General features: G+C 37.8%; 1 protein-coding gene across 3 annotated transcripts in view; it reads left to right on the top strand.

Annotated features, from left to right (window-relative positions):
• Positions 1 to 708: 708 nt before the first annotated feature.
• dusp8a (dual specificity phosphatase 8a) overlaps positions 709 to 16,128 on the top strand; it is a 71,334-nt gene continuing 55,914 nt past the window's right edge. The window contains exon 1 of one of the 3 annotated variants that reach the window (XM_007228082.4): positions 709 to 1,072. The gene's annotated coding sequence lies outside the window, so the exon portion shown is untranslated. Of the gene's footprint in view, positions 1,073 to 10,693; positions 10,821 to 10,854; positions 10,871 to 16,128 lie in introns of those variants that run through there. The other 2 variants (XM_022672121.2, XM_022672122.2) reach the window with 2 other exon arrangements.

The following is a 16,128-nucleotide window of genomic DNA, read 5'->3' as shown; positions in this document are numbered from 1 at the left end:
CGCATGAGTTTTTTTTTTTTACCGTCCATCGCTTGGGGGCGCCGTCTGCTTAGCTCAGATCAGGCGAGATCCTATTGGTTGTAAATAATGGACTGGAAATAAAAGGTGTAGGCTATTGTTAATGCTCTTTTCTTTGTGTGTGTGTTTTTTTAGAAATATATTAATTTTGAGTTATTAATTATTTCAATTGTTTCAAGCAATATAATCAGTATAATGGGTCTAACACTTAATATTAATTAATATTTCTGTGTAAATGAGATCAGTCGAGATACTATTGGTTGTAAATAGTAGACTGGAAATAAACGGCAGTGGCCATTGTTAATGCCCTTTTCTTGGTGGGTTTTTTTTTTTCATTTAAAAATAAATATATGAATTTAGAGTTATAAATTGTTTTAAATGTTGCAATCAATATAATCAGTAGGATGGGTCTAACACATTATTATATTAATATTAATTAATATATCTGGGTAAATAAATATAGCTCTGCTATGTGTGTCTGTGTAAATAAGTGTGTGTGTGTGTGTGTGAGAGTGTGTAAAGCAGGCGGAGCTGCGCATCCTCTCAAATCACTGTGGCCCTTTAATCTGCGGATCACAGCCCTGACGTCAGCCAAGCCCTGAGCCTCGCACTCTGATTGGCTGGGGGTGACGTCAAGCGCATTTTTCCCCCCTTGAAGCATGACCTCATCCTCAGTTCATTTTCAGTGGCTGTGTGCGGCCCGGGTGTTTTTTTCCTGCAGCTCCAGCCTGAGGCCCGGACACCATGCGGCGGCGGCTCGCGAGTGGGCGCAGCTCCGCGGCGGGGTCGCTGTTCTAGTGCGCATGACTGACTACTGTCCGCCGTGTGTGTGTGTGTGTGTAGGTGTGAGTGAGTGTGTGTGGTGAATGCGTGTGAGTGAGTGTGTGTGTCTACGAGCCCACGAGCCCCGGACCCTTTATACCTATCCTGACCCAGGCTTTAGTAAACACACTGTGAGCCGCTGGTTGGCCGATGGCGCCCGGCCGGAGCGCTGCGTCCCGCAGGGAGGAGAGCCGCTGAGCGGAGAGACAGGAGCGCGCGGAGCCCGGAGACGGTACGGTTCGTGTGAGTGAGCGAGCGCCTGAATGAATGGTGGGGAATTAGAGAAATGTGCATTGTGTTTGTGTTATTCACCTCGGCCCGGGCTGTCACAGCCAGGCCAGCGACATATAAACATCCGCACCGCCGACACGCGCGTCCTTGTGGTCACGAGCACGACTGGATGGAGGAGAGCACTGGTGAACTCTGACACTACGAGGCCTGTCACAATAACACCATAGATATTTTTTGTGGACAGTATATCGTCCCAGAAATAATTGTGTTAAATGATATTGTTGTCATTTAAGACTATTAAATGCCACTGACATAATGATAATACAATATCCTAACAAAGCAATTATAATCATATTTTAATATTTTATTTATCACTTCTGCAGTCCACACTGTGTGTGACTAGCTAAAATACTGTTTACTCTCATACAGCTCTGAAAAAAATAAGAGACCACTTAAAAATGATGAGTTTCTTTGATTTTACCAAATTGAAATCCTCTGGAATATAATCAAGAGGAAGCATTAAGTTATCCAAAAGCAGTGTGTAAGACTGGTGGAGGAGAACTCTGACACTACTAGGCCTGTCACGATAACACCATCGTTTTTTTGTGTGGACAATTTATCGTCCCACAAATTGTTACGACATTGTAACGATTTTATTGTAGTTTTAAGACTACTAAATGCCACTGACACAATGATAATAGAATATCATAAAGTAATTATACCCTTTTTAATTTCTATATTTTAAAATGTATAATTTTATTAATCACTACTACAGTCCACACTGTGTGTTTGTGGAGTCACAGTCATTGAAGCATTGGCCATTATTGCATGACTAGATAAAATACTGTTTACTGTTATACATGTGAACAAACATACAAATAAACACAATAGATTATATCATGATTATAGATTTAGCTGATGCACAGACAGTACTTGTCTAGCACCTTTAATATAGCACCTTTAATATGAACACACAAACTAACCAACAGCACCACATATAGCCAGCCTCTCTTACTTTAGTTTAACCAGTGTCTGATTATCAGCCTACAGCATTAGTTTACTAAATCAAAAAATCTTCAAACCACAACAGCATGAAGAGTGCTGTTTAATTTTGTGTGCCTGTGTGAATACATGCACTCAATGTACAGCAGCTTGGAGAGAAAGTGATTGTATATTTGCCCTGCAAGGGAGCTGCATTTTTATTCTTAAAGTTCTGTTAATGATCTACTTTCTTGTATTTGAACATTTTATCTTATGACACACTTACACACAATTCTGTTTAAAAACATAACAGCAAAAACACAACTTTATGCTTCCACTTTCAGAGGTGCCGGGACTCCTGTTAGGGGGGCTCAAGGAATAGCAACTAGCAAAAAAGGCTAGTGATGCCTCTGTTGCTGGATAATATTGGTCACTGGTTCATCCCTAGGTTCTAAATGCCCTCTCTCTTTAAGGAGCTGCTGATTCCCTCGTTCCAGACGTTGGTGGGTGTAGCTGTTGTTCTGTTGTACCCATCATCAGCAGCACCTATGGGCTGTCACAGGCTGCAGCAGCAACTGCTGTAAAATGTAAATTGAGGATGTTGTGTAGATGTTGTGTTCTGTGGAGTGGTGGAGGTGGTTCTGATTACATTATGTATGCAGTAGATGGTTAATTAATAAAAATTGGGCTAGTTTGTTGAGCCCATGGCACTCCAGACATATGCACTAAGCTGGGTCCCAGAGCATCTCAGTTCTCCATCTTTGAGCAAAATCATGGCTATATGGATATAATAACAAAAGCCTACTGTACTGCTGTCAGTCAGAGCTTCTATACAGTGTCTACAGTTGGTGGTCCTTCCATCAGAACAGGGGTGTTAATCAAACCTTATCCTGGGACACTGCCCCATTTTTATTACATCACATTTAGTATTATATGCAATATATTACTTATACACACAGTTTAGGCAGGGCTGGGCCATGCATTTTCCCAAGGCGCCACATGATAACTGTTTTTTGGGGGCCGTACCTACTGACTGATCACAATTTGGCTCAGTGTTAGTGTTATCTCTTTAAAAAATAATGTAATTATATGGTTTTGATAAGCAGTTGCTGGTAAGAGTAGACTTCACAATTAGACATAGTGAAAACACCAATATTATCATGACTATTTGGTTTGTAATGTAGTTACCTCGTTTGCTGGTTTTCTTTTTTTTTTTTTTTGCTCAGTGAACAAGTGCAGTGATATCCAGTTTAATTGCTAAGGTGGATACTTATTCAAAGGGCTTTTTTATGGAAAACCAAATTGCCGGATGTGGCCCGAGGGCCTTATAGTGCCCAAGTCTGGTCTAAAGCATGGGGTGTCCAAACGTATCCATATGGCCCTGGTGTGGCTGCAGGTTTTATTCCAGCCATGCAGATAAATGCACATGATCAGTTACTTGAAGACTGACCTGCTAACTGATTTAACCAGTAGAATCATTTGTGCTGCTGTTTGCTTACAATACAAACCTGCATTAATGCCATGCCTTTGTGGATACAATAAGGCATAATACATGCATCAGAGCTTTATTATTGCTGTTAAAGTGTAAATATATAGGTGTACATAAATAGAGCAGTTAGTATTTGAGGTAAACTAATAGCAGACAGGGATTAAGCCTTATCTTGGCTCAAAGAATTGTTCTGATGTAAAGTAAAGAACAACAGCTAAATTCAAATTATGTAAAAACATAAAACAAAAAACAGCAAAAGTGTAAACATAGTTTTTTGTGAGAGTCATTTGCATCGTTTTATAAATATTTTATAATTACATTATAAATAAGAGGTCAATTATGGGTTAAAATAAAACATTTTATTTAGGTCAAGGTCCTTGATTGGTCTGTCATTGTGCAATCACATGACCAACAAAGCTATATAGTGGTAGCAAGCTAGTTTTGTTCATTTTAGTGCAAGTCTGGATTAAAAAATTCTACCGTACTGTATGGATTTATCCATTTATTACAGATAAATGGTTAAATGGTCTAACATAAGCAAAGACCCTGAGGCAATTCATGCCTATCGATCAATGTGATTGATTGTTGTGCTGTTTGATTCATATGGGCCATGGAATGTTTTGTAGTGGGTTAACTGGGTTATGAATTGACAGAGGTTGGGAAAGATTGTTTTAAGATCATTTGAAAACAGCAGCAGCTTTAAACACAGTCACATACTTTTTTGATGTATAAAACAACTGAAATGCTCCAGAATGGCTCGTGATGACATTCTCAGGCAGATTTTCCTCTCTTTATTATTAAATTCATTCTGAACAAGTTTTTATTGTTGTTAATTTAGTTTTTGCAGTCTTAAAGGAACAGTATTGAGAACAAAGTGTGTAGAAATTAATTTCAACTAATTTAAAAGACATTTTAATCGTAAAAGGACCAAATAATCTACACTGTATTGCCAAACGTATTTTCTCACCCATTCAAATTATTGAACATTAGTGAATGGGTTTCCATGGCCAAGCAGCCCTGTCCAATCCTCACATTACCAAATGCAGGCAAGCGGATACTTTTGACAACATAGTTTATATGAGGTAAATTAAATTTCTCTCTTTTGTAAACTAAAAGAGTAACTAAGTAACTGTAATACAGTGTACCTGAGATGCACTTATTTTCGCTACTGTTTCAGTCATTGTGGTGGCGGTGTTGGTGGTGGTGTGTTGATTGCTGATGTTGGTGGTTCTGTGTGTTCCAGGCTCACAGTATTCCCTGTGCACTCATTGTACACAGTAACATTGGATTACACTCCGATGTCACATCTAATTAGTTTGGCCTGTGGGACTACAGTATCTGGATATTATCTGATACAGAACTATTGATATTGACTGTGTGCTACGGCTTTTCAGTTTTGCATGAGAGTGTAGCAGCCAAGCCATCAAACCAAGCTGAACTGCTTGTTTGCACCAGGAGTGGCATAAAGTTATCCAAAAGCAGTGTGTAAGACTGGTGGAGGAGAACATGCCAAGATGCACGAAAACTGTGATTAAAACCCAAAGTTATTCCACCAAATCCTGATTTCTGAACTCTTAAAACTTTATGAATATGAACTTGTTTTCTTTGCATTATTTGAAGTCTGACAGCTCTGCATTTTTTTTGTTATTTTAGCCATTTTTCATTTCCTGCAAATAAATGCTCTAAATGACAATATTCTTATTCGGGAGAAATGTTGTCCTTAGTTTATAGAATAAAACAGTAATGTTCATTTTACTCAAACATATACCTATAAATAGCAAAATCAGAGAAACTGATTCAGTTCATTTATTTCTTTTCAGAGTTGTATATGTGAACTTAATGTAAAGTAAACTACCAAATTCCATTAATTTAAAATAATGGAATGATGAATAATTGTATAGCATACAGATAAAATAGTGTGCAAAATAACATAGTATGTAGTATCTTGCTGTACATCAACAGTGTTTTTTATCTGTATTGTATCTGTATTTTATTTATACTGCAGATCTCATGTGTGCTAAAACAATATATAGCACTAATAAGCTTTAAAAAGTTGTATTCTGTGTGTTTTTTTACATTGGCTTCTTTTTTTTTTAACTGGCCTGTGTGTTTCTGAGCATGGTTTAGGGTCTAACTATCCCTGTGCATAAAGCACAGTGCTGCAGTGTGTAAGATGAAGGCTTGGAGTGGACAGGACAGGACAGGGCAGGGGAGAAATGTGCAATACGCTGACCCTGCAGAGACTGTTAATCTCACTAGCTGCCAGGGCTTAGCTCCTCAGGGGGCTACCTATCACTGTTCACTAAGCGAATGGGAATCAGTCCACATGCAGCAATAGAGAACAGAGATGTACTGGCTTGTTAATGCTAAATCCTGTGTTTTTCTACTGATCTGAAACCAACTTCTTAGTGTAAGAATGTTGACCTGAGATCAGTTGGTGAATGGCTTTGAATAGCAATACATTGGAGATTAGTGATCTTACTCCTGGACACTTAATATTAGGAATCAATAGTACATGTATGCGAATGGAATTTTAAATCTGTAAAGAACTATTTACAAACCATGCTATGGTGTGTTGTCTAGGTTTAGTTTTTTGCATAATAATTAGGGCTATTAGTAGGAATGTCCCAACCAGGGTATTTGGCCCACCAATACAATTTGTGCTTTCTGATGAATATTAGTCAAATAAAATCAAATCAAATAAGATTTATTGTCACACCACAGAGTACAGGTGTTCAGGGAGTAAAAAACTTGGGTGCACATTCCCAGTAGGATGCAGAGAACAATAATTACAACATAGAGTAGAATAAGTAAAATAAAATAGAAACTATACAATTAACTTAAACAATATACACAATAACGTACACTTCACCCTGCATTTCCCACACAACTCATTCTGTACCGTGTATATTTCTCATAGTTACTGTCATCTACTCATCTATCTCTGCACTTCCACACACATACACACATACTAGATTATTTCAGTTATATTTACCCTATATCTACAGTGCAATACCATATGTCTATAGTATGGGAAAGTCCGATAGGTGCAATGTAACGTGAGTTATGAGTAGACACCGATAGTAGATAGTAGATTGTAGATACCTATCCAATCTTTGTGTATATATAAATAATAAATATGGTCACACTGTTTAGGATGTGTTATTAATACCAAAGTAAATTCACTTTATTTTCAGTAACAGTTTATGTAATAAGACATTCTGAACTGATTAATTTCATTTTTAATTGACTTTGATATAAAGTACTGTATGATAGTGTAGTTAATATTTTATAATCCAGTCTTATTAAGCTACCCGACTCAGCTCATAGTTTTTAAGTGTGTTTGTGGTGGTGGTCAGTTTAGACTAATATCTGGCGTTGATTGCTGACTGCTGATGTGAAATAACTTTTGTATTAAAAGGTGAATGTGCTATGATTTGGGGTTTTATAGTGTATGTATTTTGGCATTAGCTTTAGCCTCTGTTTATTTCTGAGCTTGATTTTCAGGAGTGGTTTAAAAACTAAAGAAAGACTTGCAGTTAGGCTGCTGGTAAAACAGAGCGTTTACAGCACAATAGTTTTACGTAGTTTCAGATGTTATGTTATGATTTATTTTTTACTGTAATAGCTCCACACTGCAGACTTTAACTAAACTTCTTTGTTAACCGTCTGAGAACTCTCCTTAGTGCTGCCAGATGGCCAGTTATCGAACCCACAAACCTGTTATCACACCACTGAGCCGCCACTACTCTCCATAGAGTCTGTGTCTTCTTCATAGATGAAGTGCTTGTTTTAGTGCAGAACTGTCATATTTTCTAAAATGTTTCTGGTATTCGGTATTGGTATTTTAATCTGATGCTCTACATAAACAAACCGACTTATTGTCAGCTTATTGTTTGGGCTGTACATCAAGACAACCAAAAAACACACACACACACACACACACACACAAGTAAATGGCCATTAACAGACAGCTACCACCAGTGGACAGTTGCTACTGTCCAGGCAACCTGAGCCTAATGAGCACAAATGAACTGCAGGCCTTTAACAGATAGCTAGCACTCATAGTCATTTGCCACTGTCTAGGCAACCTGAACCTAACATGAGCACTAATGAATCAAAGGCCTTCGGTAGACAGCTTCCACTAGTGTTCATTAGTTGTTGTCCAGGTAACTCTCCTGGGAGTTTAATTGGTAATGTATTTTTGTTTGTTTGTAAGCTTGTGCTGAGGATTACTGAATTACACACTAGAAGGTTGTCTCAGTAATGGTACCGGTAATATGTGTATAAATCCATGTAGATTTGATACACCAAATAACTATAGATAAAATAATAATAATGTAGATGGATAACAATGTAATTTGACTCTTCTAACCCCAAAAAGCTTTCAGTGAGGTGGTTATTTTGTTTATATATAAGTAAGATGTATGAAAACCCTTTGAACATTTAAGGAACACCCACATACAGTATCTTTATGGTATGTGTAGTTTACAGGTCAGTTACAGGTCCTCCTGTTTACAAGAAAAGAACCATTAAGGAACCTTTATTTTGTGTGTTCAAACTGGCATTATTACAGGGTGCTATTCACCATTTAAAATGTATGATAAGTATCTAAAATGGTGTAAAAATAATCAGAAGCAGCCTTTAAATAAATGCAGAACACCCCATATATTTCTATTATAAGACTATTTAGCAAAACTACTGGACCAATACTCATTTAAAACACATTTAAAACAATGCTCATTTCTTAACATTATTGGTATTTTCTTGATTTTCTTAATAATGATCCTATTCTTATATTTAGTATCTAGTAATTAAATTTTTACATAATTAATATACATTTTATAGAACCTAAAATAGAACTTTGTTGTTTTATCTTTAATCTTGTTCTTTGTTTTTACAAAAATGTAAGAACTTATAATAGAATAATAAACCTACAGATCAAAATGTTGTTAATAACAATAATAAAGGAATAATTTTTGAGTAGCTTTTCTTTAAAACATAATCTCAACTACAATTGCTCTGCTCATTAGTTAGATTTTTCCAAATATGTACTGGATTCATCATAACACAAGCAACTTGAGCAACTTAACTTATCTCTGTTTGAATATGAAAAAAAATGGATGCCTATTCATGCAAGGAAGAACTGCTATAGTGTTATTATGTGTCAGTAACACTTTACTTGGATGGTCCATCTTAAACCCTAAATAAAAACTTTAAGGATTAGGATTATGACCAGATTTACAGTTTAGATTAATATTAAGGTGTTGTGTAGGGTTAGACGCCATAAAGAATCATTAAGCCTTTAAAGAAAGTGATAAAGTGGTAACAGTTTTATTAAAAACAATTATATATTACCCTGCATATACACTATTTACCAGCCACTACTCCTCATAAGTATGAAATATGTATCTCTGTTAATGTTCCAGTTGCATCATATAGTTCTTAAAATAAAAGCAACATATAATGGATGAGGCCTGTGCCCCAGGCGTTTTATTGCTGGCTGTGATGCACAGTGATCTGCAGGATCTCTGTGTCCAGTCACTTTTTTTTAGCTTTCTTTGTTGTCATAGCAACCAGAGAACCTCAGCAGGTCTGCACTGGAGCATCTGCACCAGCACATTATTCTGTAAACTCTTTTACCTGCTGTTGTGCAATAGATCTATCATATCGGCCTGATTATCAAACAACATCGACCAGTTCCCCACTGGATCCTCCTGTAGTATAGATTGCTCTGATTAGGGACATACAGTGTGTATGAGCCAGTGACAGTATAAGCAAGTTTGAGCAGGATTATGGAAGTGAATGTGAGACCATGGAGGAATACATATATCTCTGTACATACATATTTCTGTAAATACATATTTCTCCTCTGTATAACTTCAATAACTGCAGTCACAGCAGAGCCAGGCAGTTCAGTTCTGTGGTGTCGACACGTTTAATCCTGATGTTTCTTTTTAGGAATCGATCTGTGTTTAAAAATAGAAAAAGTATGATGTCCTTTCGCTTTCATTTTGCTATTTTCTGCAAGACGTTTTTTTCTTTGCTCTCTCTTCTCTTTATTTACCCACACATACAAATGCAGCACTGAAGAGAAACTAAATTTGGAGTTTGGAGTATTTTCTTCACTGTGCAGCACTGTGCAAATGTTTTAGCTTAACTGAGATAATGATATGTTTATCTGTGCATTTTAACATTATTGTATTGTGATTAATTAATCAGTTTTTCAAAACAAGAAGTTTAAATTGTTCTGTGCTGTTTGAACAGAGGGAATGGAATTGTGGGAATGTGTGAAAAATATATCCAGATGTGGTTTTACAAGCCAATTTACAGCTATGATTTGGCCCAGAAATAAAACAATCTTTGATGCTGTATGAGTAAAGTTTTTTTTTTTTTTGCTTTACCATTTCAACATAGTAAATACAATTTTTTTACCTTAGTGTTTTCCAATGGATATGTTTGTGTGGGAGGGCTCCTGCATTGAATTTGGATTTTATTTCTGCCTTCTGAGTTGCTTGTGTCTGTTTGCACAGAAAACTATAGCCAGATGCAGCCTGTCAGGATCATTACCACTTACTGTGCTGTCCACTGTGGGTGGTAGTATTTTCAGTTCATAACGCATATTCCCAGTACACATGTTACACTATGGATTGACCTCAGAAACGGAATGTCCCATGTCCCATCCATCTGGCACCCAGTATCAGGCCTCCCTTGAACTTTTCATGAGCACAATGGCCAGTGTTCAGCCTCACTCACAAGATAACCCCTCACAACTTATACACGTGTGGATATTTCCAAGCTGCAACTTGAGTAAACACTTTGTGATTACTCTGACATGCCAAAATTCTATCAGGGGATAGTAGTATGTAGTGTGTACACACTGTGCTGCATGTGTTTGAATGTGATGCCAAAATTATTAAATAGTAATTGCTGTAATACTTTGGGAAGTGTTAGTATCTGTATTAGTATTGTATTATATTATAATGATTAAATTGGACTATATATATATATATATATATATATATATATATATAGAAGATTATGGCCCATCCCTAGTGCACACAGCCCAGCCTCAACAACCCCCCCTCCCCTTCACCCTCCCCACTCTCACACAGGCAGGCTGTGTTGTGAAGCAGAAGCAGCGCCATTATTCGCGTGCAGCGGCAGCCCTGCGTGTCCCGGCGGCTCCAGCAGCCCAGGCGCACCGCAGGGGGGCTCGTGAGCACACTGATCAGACAAGCAGAGGGGCTGGAGGCACTCGAGCTGGCTGTTAGCCAAGGTGAGGATGCGCCAGGATGCAGGGCAGGCATGTAGAGACTACATTGGCTTGTGGGTGAGATTTTGTGTCTTTAATATGTGGTGTAGAGTAATTAATGATCCAGACATTTGCTTTAGATAAAAAAAGCCTACTGTAGACTGTTGATGGTGGTGATGATGATGAGAATGATGATGATGGTGGTGGTGGTGATGATGATGGTGTGTCTGTGTGTGTGTGTGGTGCAGGGAAAGCTTGTGTGCGCGCTCAGCAGCATCACGGCGCAGGCGTCCATGTTGCTGATGCTGTTTGTGTGAGGCTGGTTACTAGGCAGTTCTGCTCTGTGCTGCCGCAGATTGGGCTCGCTGCCACCCAGCATGGGCTTTGTTTATAAGGAGCTGAGACAGGAAGTTACTGAGAAATAAGCCTAGATTTTATTCCCTCACTCAAGATTTCTTCATTTCTCAATATTAAAAAAAATATTCAAGCTGAAAATCCAGCCTGTCCAATAGGAGAGGAGGTAAGGGATAGAGTGTATATATTGCTGATGCATGGGCATAACTCACTTTTAGCCTTATTAATAATGCTACCCAGCATTTCTGACAAATCCTGCTTTATAAAGTATTTACGGCTGACTGAGGGTGTGGTGTGTAGGATGCTGAAGAAAATTACTGGGACTAGGGCTAGGCAGTATGACTAAAAACTCATACATCAATATATTGCAAAGAAATGGTGATGTTCAGTCTGATGTGGCATGATATAAAAAACTTAACTAAGCATAATGTCAAAGTAACTGTATTATTTAATATAGTGAATATAGATAACGAAGTAAGTATTTCACTGACTCAGCAAACTGTACTGGCTTATGTTCTTTGAGATGATTGTATATAGTAAATAAAGTTGTCATGCTGCTCCTTTAATTATGACGTTTATGCTGCATAGTTTGCACAAGACTGTATTGAATGTCATCCCACGGAAAACCACACGTATTACACATGTATATTGTTTTTATGTGTGTCATATTTCAATATGGTCATTATTTATATCTTGTATAAAATATGTTTTGTTAATATTTCTGTCCTAAAAATAAAGTCCTAAGAGCCCTAAGATAAGAAAAATGGAGAATAGAAAGATCATGACATGACTAGAAAATATTTCACCTTATTGTGTTCAGTATGGGTGCAAGATATTGACAAAAATGATCAGATGTGCAATACTGCTGATGGATATCCTAGTATGGATTTCTATCGCAGTAAATTAGGATTTTAAGAATTCCCTAAATTAGTTTAAGCTCCTTGAAGGTTTTCTGGATTTTAACTCTACCTCTAGTCATGTGATCACAGTCTGCAGCATAAAGAGCTCCCTCTGTGGGTAATGCGTATTGGGTTTGCTGTTTATTTTTTTGTTATGCCTTAATCGCAGTTCTTTTATCACAAAAACTCAGTACAGTAACGATAAAAATACAATTTTATGAATATACAGTGCTGTTGTTCATACAAACACTTGCTACAATTTAATTAAATGCTACATTTAATGCATTTTTTGGTGTTTGACACAAAAGAAAAATTCCAATGTACCATGACATGTCCAAAAGTACCCAAAAAACATGTAGATTATAAATGATCTACTTGCCCCCTAGTTTGATTTACTAAAATTACTGCTTCATTACTCCACATGGTGGCATTAATCAAATATATGGCAATATGGCAAGCCTGCGGTGAAGAAGACTGGTTGCCAAATCCTGTGAAACTGACACCAAAAACTCCATAATTCCTGGTATTTGATTATTTAGGAGTATTTATCTTCTTCAGTAACACAGAAGCTGTAAAATATCGTAGAGACCTTTCTATTTTTTTTTTTTACTTTGTTGGCATTCATTCTGGAGATACATGGTTATGTTTGAATGTCAACAACACGGATGAAAACTTTGTTGCACCATTCAGAACCATTTAGCGTAGATTATGCAAGTTAGGATGGTGGGACCAAAAGAAATGGTCCAAAATGGCTCTGAACATAAAAATAAAGGGGGGTTTGTCTCATTTTGGAGATACAGGGTTTTGTTTTGCTTGTTTCTATATCTGTCGCAGTGTGACTTGTCTTTCACTCTGCCTCATTCACTCATATAAACAACACACACTCTCCCTGCATGGTACAGCAGATTTTCTAGTCATAACAACATCATCCAATAACCCCCCCCCCCCCCCCCCCACCAACCAACCAATACCAGTCACTGCAGAGAGAGCATGAGACAGAAAAAGAGAGAGAGAGACAGTGAGAGACACTAACTGACTGTGAGGAGAATGGTGGAATGGTGAATTGCTGTGATGCTGGATATGGGGAGGAAGCTGCTAGCCTTGTCGTTAGCTTCTGCTTAGCCAGCATCTCTGTTGCACTGTAGTGCTGCTTGTTTTTATCGGCCATGCCAGCCCTGCCCTGATGCTCACTGAGGTGCAATAACACACCAAGCTCATGCCGAGTCAGGGGACATTTTTACTCTCTCTCTTTCCCTCCCTCTCTCTCTCTCTCTCTCTCTCTCTCGAGGAAACTCGTACTCAGCTCAGCTATAAGAAAGTATCTGTCTCTTTATAAGTCTGAATTCCAGCAGCCTTCAGGGCTGATCTCTCTACCTGCTGCAGGAGAAAGCTTATCTCTCTACACTTTCACTTTAGCTGTGCTTAAGTCTCCATTAGGAAGGGAGAGAAGGACAAAGGCAGCCAAGGGCATGTATTTTTTATGACTGGCGTGTTAGATGAGCTATAAGGCAGGCAAATGCTTTCTGATTGAGGGAAGCCTCTCTGGCCTACAAGACACTCCTCTTATACAGTTGCTTACTCCATTCACAAATGTGTGAATCAAACTTGCATTACTTTTAGGCTGCATTCGCACAGCCAAATATGATTTTTACACCAAATTTAAAGTTTTTCAAGGTGCTTTAATACCTTCCTGGTTTGGTTTGGATTTTGTGACTTTTCACTTTGGTCCAAACAAAAATTTGGTTAGACTAGTAGAGGAATTGATCCATGATTAGGGGTGTGCAATATTGACTTAAAACAATATCTCAATAATTTCTGTAATTTTGATGATAACGATAATAAACCGTATTAGGGGTAGTTTTAATGCTTTTTAAATTAGAATATTTTCGCTTGCCAGTGTAAGCACAGGGCCAGCACACAACATAGGCATTTTAGTGTGCATGCAAAACAGTCTATCAAAGCATGCCCTAGTGAACACATGGTGTAAAGGCAGTGTTGGGCACGTTACTTTGAAAAAGTAATTAGTTATAGTTACTCGTTACTAACGGAGTTACTCCACTATAAAAGTAGTTACCAGTAAAAGTAACTATTGCGTTACTTTTATTATTCGCCCTCAAAAAAAGGAAATCAATTATGTAATAACTATTATTATTAGAAAAATAACAAACGAAAATAAACCCAAAAATATAATCTAACGAATTAAAAAAAAAAACAACCCGAAATTCTCCACACAAGCAAAGAAAATTGCTAAAACTTGTAATACTGAAAAAAAAAACGGAAAAAACGGAAAAACGCATCTGGGGATGAAATTAAACAAACCAAGCCACACTCAAAGGAAATATGTATATATAAACAAAACAAAATAATGGACAAAAACAACAATCTAATGTTCGTTAAAATGGTATTAATATAACAGCTTCACCAAAAGAGAATAGAGCTTAGATCGGGCCCAAAAAATCCGACCCGACCCAGCCGGAGCCCGTGCACGTTCTGCCCGAGCCCGTGCACGTTCTGCCCGAGCCCGACCAAACCCGAACCATAAACTGTCTGTTTTCGGGCTGATTGAATGAGCAAAATATGATCAGAATTATGTTTATTAACACTAACATAGAAGCATAGAACTATTATTTAATTAACATGGTTTTTAAGAACAGCTACACACAGTGCTAGTCAACGCGGAGGCGTTCACGTGCCCCCAGAGCTACGTGATTACATTTTTCATTTTTATTATAGTTTAATTTTATTTTGTTTTACTTTTTTCTGTTCAGTAAATTTTAATTTGTTTTTAGGGTGGGCTTGCTAGTTTTTATTATTCACACATCTCATCAGAGAGATCAATCTAATAAACATGAGAGAGAAAGAGAGAGAGAGAGAGAGAGAGAGAGAAAGAGATATTTCTGGTATGAGCTACTCACAGGTAAATGTTCTCACATACTGTATCTCCTGTTTCTCTTTCATCTGCCTGGCGCGGATATTGTAATCCCATACATAATTCTGCAGTTTCAGTGTTTTGCAGCTATAGTGCGAGCGCTTTACACAAGAAGAAAATTAACGGACCACGAGGTGCCGCGCGCTCGGCACAACACCGCCCGCTGTACAACTGCGCTGTACAACAGCGCTTATAAATAAATTAAACACGAAAATGAGGGTATTCTATCAATAATTTCAGTTCGTTTTAGTTAGTTTTATAAACACAAAATACAGTTCGAGGTAGTTTTTTTCCTTTTAATTACCGTTTTTATTAGATTCAGTTAACACAAATGTTTTTTCACTTTCAGTTTTCGGTATTTCGTTCGCTTTAGTGAACAATAATAATTGGTTACTTAGCAACATTGTGATTATCACACCAGAGCTTTATATAAAATAAAAATAGGAGCCCGATTTCGGGCCGGTCCTCGGGTCAGGTCGGATTATGGCAGAAAATTTAAACTCTAAAATAGAAAGCAGCAGCACCACAAAAACCGGAGCAGCTAAAAAGAGCTTAACGTCCTTAATTCGGAACTTGGCCAGTCCACGGCAATCACTGAATTGATTAGAGCAAGCAAATCGTCACAATTGTGCCTCACTTCACCACGCCAAACCACAGGCACAGCGGCCAGAAGCTCAAGTTCACCGGACAGAGGAGGGGTTAACCAGGGCAAAGCAAAGTTAAAACAAACAAAAAAATCGGCTAAAGTAACGTGCAGTAACGGGGTGTCGGAAATGGTAACGGCGTTATAGTTACAGTCATAGTAATTAGTTAGATTACTCGTTACTGAAAAACAGTAACGGCGTTAGTAACGCTAACGTTAGTTTTAATGCCGTTACTCCCAACACTGTGTAAAGGCGATTCGATTGTTGTTTTTCCTCCAGTGATAAGCATACTCGATAACATCAGCTTGTGCATCATCAACAAAGCAATTCTGAAATTATCAGAGACAATATCGCACACCCCTAGTGTGAAAACACTTTCACACCTAGTGTGAAAACAATCATTTTGGGGGGTTCAGACTTACAGAACAATTACAGAAAGTTGACACAGGCAGTTGTCATCCATTCAACAACAACCTAAGAAGGAAAAAAATGGTGTTTTGCCGAAA

This window comes from Astyanax mexicanus, chromosome 2, assembly GCF_023375975.1.
Source record: "Astyanax mexicanus isolate ESR-SI-001 chromosome 2, AstMex3_surface, whole genome shotgun sequence".
Lineage (NCBI taxonomy): Eukaryota > Metazoa > Chordata > Actinopteri > Characiformes > Acestrorhamphidae > Astyanax > Astyanax mexicanus.
The sequence above is the reverse complement of the archived record's forward strand: the minus strand, read 5'-3'. Positions and strand labels throughout refer to the sequence as shown.